This window comes from Megascapheus bottae, chromosome 6 (genome assembly GCF_031878675.1).
Source record: "Megascapheus bottae isolate mThoBot1 chromosome 6, mThoBot2.hap1, whole genome shotgun sequence".
NCBI classification, from domain to species: Eukaryota; Metazoa; Chordata; class Mammalia; order Rodentia; family Geomyidae; genus Megascapheus; species Megascapheus bottae.
The window spans coordinates 4,541,165-4,550,355 of record NC_143514.1 but is presented as its reverse complement, the minus strand read 5'-3'; the positions used below and the strand labels follow the sequence as shown (position 1 = coordinate 4,550,355).

The 9,191-nt window shown below is 42.0% G+C and overlaps 1 long non-coding RNA gene across 1 annotated transcript; it reads right to left on the bottom strand.

The window, feature by feature from the left end:
• Positions 1 to 206: 206 nt before the first annotated feature.
• Positions 207 to 2,846, bottom strand: LOC150061233 (uncharacterized). The gene is made up of 3 exons (XR_016535805.1): positions 2,742 to 2,846; positions 2,118 to 2,352; positions 207 to 297 (listed from the first exon to the last, which is right to left on the bottom strand). It is a non-coding gene; the product is annotated as an uncharacterized LOC150061233 (long non-coding RNA).
• Positions 2,847 to 9,191: the final 6,345 nt, after the last annotated feature.

The window sequence follows — 9,191 nt, the reverse complement described above, 5'->3', positions numbered from 1 at the left end:
TGTACTAGATCAGCTACCAGTGAGCTATCGCCCTAGCTTCCTTAGAATTGTGCGTGTGTGTGTGTGTGTGTGTGTGTGTGTGTGTGTATGTGCATGAGTGTATTTGTGCAAGCATGGTAATACTGGGGCTTGAACGCAGGGCGTGGGTGCTGTCTCTGAGTTTTTTGCTTAATGTTAGAGCTGTACTACCTGATCAGTTGCTCCACTCTGGCTTTTTGGTGGTTAATTGGAGATGAGAATCTCAAGGACTTTCTTATTTGGGATGGCTTCAAACGTTGATCCTCAAATCTCAGCTTCCTGAGTAGGTTAGGATTACAGAAATGAGTCATTGGAGCCTAGCTCCAAACAGAATCTTGGTAGTCTGTGGGGGTGGGGGTAGCTTGTGGCACTTGAACTCTGGCCCTGGGCGCTGTCCCTGAGCTCTTCAGCTCAAGGCCCCCTTGAGCCACAGTGCCCCTTCCAGTTTTCTGGTGGTTAATTGGAGATAAGAGTCTCATGGACTTTAGTGTCAGAGCTGGCTTTGATCCATGATCCTCAGATCTCAGCCTCCTGAGTAGCTAGGATTACAGGCATGAGCCACTGCTCCTGGTTTCTCTTCCAATTTTTGATATAAGCCAAACTCCTGGTCCAGTCTCTTCCAATTTTTGATATATAATTTTTGAACCAAACATCCACTAGAGCAAATTCTTTCCTAGGATGATTCTGGACTCTTGGTATGCATAAACTCAGTGAAAGACCAAAATAAACCCAGCCCTATGCATATACTTTAGCCTCAAGCTCTTATCTCAACTTGAAAAAATTTTCTAATAAATAAAGCACACTAGAAATAGTGTCTTATAGCCAGGTGCTGAGGATCCAGGTTCAAAGCCAGCCTAGGCACGAAAGGACCTGAGACTCTCACCTCCAATTAACCTCTAGAAAATGGGAAGTGGGGCTTGGCTCAAGGGTAGGGTGGTAGCCTTGGGCAGAAGAGTTCAGGAACAATGCCCAGGCCCAGGGGTAGGGTTGTAGCCTTGAGCTGAAGAGCTCAGGGACAGTGCTCAGAGTTCAAGACCCATGACCCACAAAACAAAAGAAAGAAAGAAAGAAAGAAAGAAAGAAAGAAAGAAAGAAAGAAAGAAAGAAAGGAAGAAAGGAAGGAAGGAAGAGAGAGAGAGAGAGAAAGAAAGAGTGTCTTATAAGACTAATTTTAAGTGTATAGTAAAGTTCAAGTTACAGTTAACTAGAAATACAAAAGGCTCATTTGCTCTCTTTCATCTCTGTAGACTGAGATTCAGATGAGTTATGGTTTGCACAAATTCATCGTTCTAATGAACCCTAGACAACAATTTCACTTCTTCCATGTCTATTACTGTCTTACAATGCCTACTGGATACAATCAAATGACCAAAAGCTGATGTGTTTGAGCTAGTCTGGAGGGGAGTTGACAGGGCTCTTTATTACTGTTGTTATCACTTTGGTACTGCTCCTGGGACTTAACTCAGGGCCCTGCTCCCTTGCTTGGCTTTTTCTGCTCAAGTCTGATATTCTACTACTGTGTCACACCTCTACTTCCAGCTTTCTGCTGGTGATTGGAGATAAGAGTCTCATGGACTTTTCTGCCTGGGCTATACTCCAGTTTCAGATCTCAGCTTCCTGTGTAGCTAGGGTTACGGGTCTGAGCCACCAGTGCCGGGCTTTAATAGTTCTTATTTTCTCAATGGATACAGGGCATTTACAAGATGATAAAACACTGGATGCCATGTCCCCAAGGCATCTGCCTGCCTAATCTGAAGCTGAAAACAAAACAAAACAGAGTATGTCTAATGTTTTAGATAATTTTAGAACTCTTCTTCTACTCTACCACTGAGCAACACCCCCAGCCTGCCTATTGGCTGTTGTTTTTTTTTCTTTTTTGCCAGTCCTGGGCTTGAGCTCAGGGCCTGAGCACTGTCCTTGGACTTTCTCAAGGCTAGAGCTCTACCACTTGAGCCTCAGCACCACTTCCAGCTTTTTTCTATGTATGTATGTGATACCCAAGAATCGAACCTGGGTTTTTGTGTAGGCTAGGCAAGCACTCTACCACTAGGCCAAACTCTGGGCCATGGCTACTGGTATTTTATAGCACTAAGTGTTACTGTAGAGAGTTGATATCATCTCCTCATTCCTTGCAGGAGAGCAATCTGCAAAGTTGCAGCATGTGAACAATTGGTAAGCAGGTGACATATTCCCTGTTCTTCTGGGTACAAGAGACCACTTAGTGGGAAAAGTACATGAAAACAGGGGCCACTTCAAATCCATAGTTTCTGATGAAGCATCTCTTGGTTTTGGGTCCTGTGATGGAGTTGGGATTTCAAAAGGCATCTTTCTACGCTGGAGGAAGAAAATGAAGAGTTTCACAGAGGAGAAGGCATTGTTCATAATAAAGAAGGCTACAGCCACTCAGTTCAGTTAGCTAAACTCAGCGGTTGGTATGGCAACAGAAAACATTGCAAAAAGTGCAACCAACACAGCAAGACTATTTGCTAATAATCTATTTTCATCAAGAAAAGAAAAAAAAACATATCCTTGGTAACATGCCAGTTCTCAACAAGCTAATTCATGGTAAGTCTTTCTCTGGGAAAAGAGATAATTAATTCTTTCTGAAATCTTTGCTTCTAACTACCATAGTCATTAGAGCAGATACATCCCTGATCATTCTCTTTTCTGACCCACAGAGTACACAGTGATTTCCCACCCACTTGGAGGCAGCACCACGTGACCTGTTTTGGCCAATGAATTGAGGAAGCTTTAACTGTCTGGAAGCTTCAAGGGCTTTTCCTTTTCTATAGTGGCAACCATCAGTGTTCCTGAAAAGGGTTCCCTGGCCAGGCTGGGACTCTGAATGAGGATGACAATAGTGAGAGACAAAGTTCCTTATTACCATGTTCCAGTATCATTAATAAGGAGTTTGTACTCAAGCTGAGACTGATGGTTCACTATAATCCTAGCTACTTGGGAAACTTAGATCTGAGGATTGCGGTTCAAAGCCAGCCCAGATAGGGAAGTTCATGAGACTCATCTCCAATTAACTATCAAAATGCCATTAGTGGAAGCATAACTCAAGTGGTAGAGCCTCAGCCTAGAGAGAAAAAGCTAAGGGAGAGGACAGAAGCCCTGAGTTCAAGCCCCAGTAATAACATACACAAAAAGTAAATACATCTTCAACTTTAATCCATTGAAATTTGAATGTTATTTATAACACAACAGAAACCACTGAAATACCAATAAAGAATTGGGGTTGAGCAGGGCTCACGCCTGTGATCCTAGCTACTCAGGAGGCTGAGATTTGAGGATCAAGGTTCAAAGCCAGCCCTGGGCACAAAAGGACCTGAGACTATTATCTCCAATTAACCTCTAGAAAACAGGAAGTGGGGCTTGGCTCAAGGGTAGGGCGGTAGCATTGAACTGAAAGAGCTCAGGGACAACGCCCAGGCCCAGAGGTAGGGCAGTAGCCTTGAGCTGAAGAGCTCAGGGACAGTGCCCAGATGGAGTTCAAACCCCATGATCCCCGCCCCCCCAACACACACACAAAGATGAAAGGATGCTACCCTCCAAGCTCCTCAGAGTAATCCAGATGTTAAACATCTGGAAAGTGGCAATTTGATTTCCAGTCCTTTGCTTAGCATATACATGGTGCACGGTGCATTCTTTTCATATTGCCTATCAAAGTCACCAGTAGGTAAGACCTGCACCACTTCAGGCCCCAGGGAACCCCTGGTATTCCCCAGGCCCTCAGCACAGGCATTCTGGCCACCATGCATCCCTTTTGATATCCTCCCCACCTTTTTTTTTTTTTTTGCATTGCTATGGATTAGGTACCAACTTCTTAAATCTTGTCTCCAGCTCTGCACTTATTTCACCTCTGTGGACAATTGCTTACATTACTGAAAGAAGAGAAGAAGTTCCTTAATGGCTCTGGGTATTTGATGCTATGTGAAGAGCCTGGCCTTGTCTTCCATGCGTAGGTGCCAGAGGGTTGCTTTGGTGTGGTCAAAATCTCAGCTTGTTCAGACTATGAGATCTGCTCTCTGGCTGTCACTGCACAAAGGGGAAACCCCAGAAGATGTATGGAAGATGTATCTCATGAAGAATCTTCTAGTTCTTACTAGATTTATTAAATATTGTGGGAACTCTTCATGTCAGTTCCTGGTCACTCTAACCCTTCCTCAGGCCTCTGGGAAGTCCCTAATTTAGATGATGGTACAAGAGGCACGGGGTTCCTGTTTCAACCAAATCTCCGTTGCATGGGGGTGGAGAGCAAGTAAACACAGTGGTTATAGCTTGTGAGTACTGCTGTACAGTAAGATTGTCTGAGTGTAAGATGGAGACTGATTCTTCAGCTGGGTGGTTAGGAAAGGCATCCTGGATGAACTTGACTTGAATGATAAAGAACCAACAGAGACAAAGTGCTAGGGCTTTCAGACTGGAGTAAGTCTGAGATGTTCAGGGAATAGGAAAAAAGTGAGCTTGGCTACCATTCACTGAGTGGATGGGTGGAGACAGGGATTACATGTTCACTTGTGTGGATTAGCTCATTCTGAGTCTCCCTCTTTCTTATAAGGCAGACATTTGCATCTCTACTTTGCAGGCCGGCCTTCAGTTCTATCAGCCGTTGGGATTCATTTCCTTACCTCTTTGTTGGCATTCAGGGTAAGTGGATCTGTACTGGGGCCCTTTGTGAATGGGTGAGCAGAAGCCAGGAAGGAGTGACACACTGCTATATGAGACCTGGCCTGTAATAAATGTCCCTCACTATGTCAAATTGTCACATCCCATTAGATGCATGTCACTTTGTGGGAAAACTTGTTCCTACTCTCCAAACCAAAGATCAAATTCCATTGTACGTATAAACATCATCTATTGAGGAGTATCCACAATTGCCAATAAAAAGGGAGGAAACAAATTGTATTCCATTTGGAACTCTTTCAAGTAATCGTCACCATTTCAGAAAACACCAGCCTTTACAATGCTACTCCGGGAATTTGAGTCTCCAGGAATTCTCACCTATAAACTGTCCTATAAACACATTCTTCTTAGTAGATTTAGAAGCAATGCAATTGAATTGTCTGAGTGAAGGTAATTTTTTTTTTTTTTTTGCCAGTCCTGGGCTTGAGCTCAGGGCCTGAGCCCTGTCCTTGGACTTTTCTCCAGGCTAGAGCTCTACCACTTGAGCCTCAGCACCACTTCCGGCTTTTTTCTATGTATGTGGTACCGAGGAATCGAAACTGGGTCTTCATGCATGCTAGGCAAGCACTTTAACCACTAGGCCAAACTGCCAGCCCATGAAGGTAATTTTTAAAATGTTTAATATTATCACCCTAAATTTCAACACATTTAAGACTTTGATGAAACAAACAAACTCCTAAGGTAAACATTACAGAACAGAGGGACTTTTATTAAGTTTAGAGTTATATTGGTGCCATCCCCAGAGCTCTGCCCAGAAAGGTCTATGTAACTACTGAGAATCTTTCTTACTCTCTACTATTGTTGCCATTGCTTGTCCACGTAAATTATCTCCAGGATCTTTTAAGTTTTATAGAAACATAGCTTGGGGCATTTCTAGTTACGATCCTGTCCCACAGATCCACATACATATGTAAGGAAACACTTTGTATGTTTATGACAAGGCATTGTTCATCATCGCAGAGCTCAGATTCTTCATCTTTTCAATTTTGACACTGTGTAATTTGTGTTTGCCTCTCATCCCATTTATCTTCCCTTACATGAATACAGAGTCTGTCATTGTATCTTAAACGCTAGATTCTATTCTAGTGTGATCTACACCCTTGTTCTTCCACTATTTTTGCATTTCTTGTACAAATGTTCTTATTTCTTTATTTCCTGACATTTCTGATATTCATTGTAACTATGTGTAACTGACTACCTCACTATATCTTCTAAGGTTACCCAGCCCTAGCAGTGGCCTCTACTATATAGTGATTTATTTTAATTACCATCCCCCTTTTCTTTTTCCTTTATAGTGTAGTTAAGCCTTAGCAATGAAAGCTTTATGTTCTAGTAAATCTCTCAGTTCCAGGCAAACCTGGAGTGTTGTTCATTCTAGATGGTATTTTTTTTTCTCCCTGAAATTATATGTGTAGATAGCTTATAATACCTAAGTATTCAATTTCATGTTGCCAAAGGGAATGGAATGCTATAAAACATACGTTGTAAAAGAAAAGGTGGGTGGGTGGGGGAATGAGTCTAATGGGGTGGAGATGCATTTTCCATAGAGAAAGACCTGACTCATGGAGTAATTTAAGAACAGAATCTGTTTCCACAAGCTTTCCGAAATGAGAAACACGCAAGGCTAAGCCTTCCTGCAGAGATGAGATTTCTACCTATAAAGTTGAACTCATTTGGGGAAAATTTTTTTCTTTTTTTTTCTCCAGTCCTGGGGCTTGAACTCAGGGCCTGGGCACTGTCTCTGAGTCTAGCACTCTACCACTGGAGCCACAGTCCAATTTCTGGCTTTTTCTGCTTATGTGGTACTGAGGAATCAAACCTAGGGCTTCATGCATGCTAGGCAGGCACTCTACCCATTCCCAACCCATACGGTGAGTTTTGACATCTATATTCTTAATACTGACAGCTTCTAGCAGAGGTGTCCAAATGGAAATTTTTTTTCCTTCTTCCAAAAAGTGTGAAGCAGGAGAAGTTTTTGTTGTTCTCTGTTTTTATTATTTTTGTTATTATTATTGACATTCTGACACTCATGGTTCTTGTATACTTTATGTTGAAGCCTGTCCTGGGCTAGAAAGCAGAACAATATGTTCTAGCCTCAGAGACTTTAATTCTGCTCCTTGCCCTGACCTAATTGTTATGTCAAAGCTTCCAGCACCAGAAAATTAGGATGAAACAATATACCTGCCTCCTCAAGTTAATGTGAGGAACAAGTAGGAGAAATAGACTAATGTCATTCGATCTCGGCATATCATAGGAGCTATTTCATACATTTTATCTGCCATTACTCACAGGCCTACCTAGTTCTGCCTATCCCAATAGCAATTTATAAGTGACAATTACTTATTTTGGATTTCTTAACTTCCTCTTTCGCCTCTGCCAGTGTTGCCACCATGGTTGGTTGATAGGAAAGCCTTTTGCTCTAGGAAGCAGTTCCACAGGAAGGAGTGAATGGCTGATAGACTGGCTTCTTAGCAGTGCATTTGCTTTTTGACATTTGTTAAACCTCTACCAGTTTATGCATGAGATATTCTTGTTTTTTGTTTTATTTGTTCTGTTTTTTTTTGTTGTTCTGTTTTTTTCCAGTCTTGGGCTTGAGCTCAGGGCCTGAGCACTGTCCTTGGACTTTCTCAAGGCTAGAGCTCTACCACTTGAGCCTCAGCACCACTTCTGGCTTTTTTCTATGTATGTGGTACTGAGGAATCGAACCTGGGTCTTAGTGCATGCTAAGCAGGCACTCTACCACTAGGCCAAACTCCTGGTGCTGTTTTGTTCTGTTTTTAAGCTAAAAAGTGGTGAGCCAGTGATGTCCCGTGTACCTGTAAAAAGAGATTTGGATATGAAAATGTGGAACAGGCCAGGTGCTGGTGGCTCACACCTGTAATACTAGCTACTCAGGAGGCTGAGATCTGAGAACCAAGGTTCAAAAACAACCCAGGCAGGAAAGCTCAGGAGACTCTTATCTCCAATTAACCACCAACCACTGGAAGTCACACTGTGGTTCAAAGTGGTTGAACACTAGCCTTATGCAAAAGAGCTCAGGGACAGTACTCAGGTCCTGGGTTCAAGTCCCATGACCAACCAAAAAAAGAAAATGTAAAGCAGAAAGACCACAAGAAACAATGGACATCCACAGAAAACAGACCAAAACCAATGTTGCTAAGAACTTGATCTAGGGTTCTGAGGGTTGTTTGAGCCACTCAGCCTATTGTACTTTGTTGAGGCAGCTCTAGAAACAAATATAAATCCCTTGCTCTTATTATGGACTGCGTTGTATATGTAAGTTTTTTGTGGGATAGAATTCCAGCAAAGTTGAGATTTCTGTTCTCTTTTATCTTTATAACAAATCCCAGAACTTCAGCCTATGAATTCATAAGGGGGAGGAAAGAGATGAATATTTATTGAGCTTTTTCATATGCATGCCATTTACTCATGAATGGTTATCATTACAGATTAGGAAACTCAAAGTCTTAACTAAAGTGATGAATCACTCAACAAGTGAGTATTAAACATCTGTACTCATGAGCTGTTGGCTCATGACTATAATCCTAGCTAGCCAAAGGGCTGAGATCAAAGGATCAAGGTTTTAAGTGAGCCTGGGAAGACAAATTCAAAAAAGTCTTATCTCCAATTAACCATCAAGAAGCCAAAAATGGGGTGGCTTGGTCAGTAGAGTGCCAGCCTTGGAGGAGAAAAAGCTAAGCAAGACCTGGAGCTCCTGAGTTCAGACTCAGTACTGGCATAAAATAAACAAAAAATAGAAAAAAGGAAAAAAAAAGCCCCAAACACATATGTATTGGCCATTTACATAGCTGAAGAGTGAAGAGTAAATCAAACTGACTCAGTCCTTTCATAGAGGTAATAATTCATTGGGGAAAACAAATGTTAAACAAATACTTGTGAATAGCATGATCATAATAAATAAATGTAACTGTGAATGAAGGGATACAACATATTTAAGAGAGCCAAATCAGTTTGGTGCCATTCAATAACAATTTACTGAGAACCTGTTACATGCCAGATAATTGTGCAAAGTGCTGAAGAAACAAACATGGCAGATACAGAATCCATATCTAATAGGAAAAATAGACATCAAACAAACTTACAAATGAGAAAGAGATGTGATGAGAAGAAACTTCAATATTTTGTCAAAGCACTAAGGAAAAGCATATCACTTAGCATCAGAGGTCAAGGTAGAGCTCTGGAAAGATCTCTCAGTGTATTGCACCCTCAAAGAATCAGGTGACCAAAAACCAGGCCGAGAGGTGGCAGGCCTTGTCTGTCAGGTTACCTCTGGTTCAAACACTGACTTCTTCCCTGGGGCCTATCTTTCTCAAAGTTTCTGTCTTTCTGACTATCCTCGTGTTACTGACAATGGCACACAGCTCACTTAAGTGCCGCGATGTTTCCCCACTGTCTCCTCTAGAAGATTTTGCTTTTGACCTGGGAGCTTCCCATTTCAGTGGGCGATAGTAGGGTATTTCCTC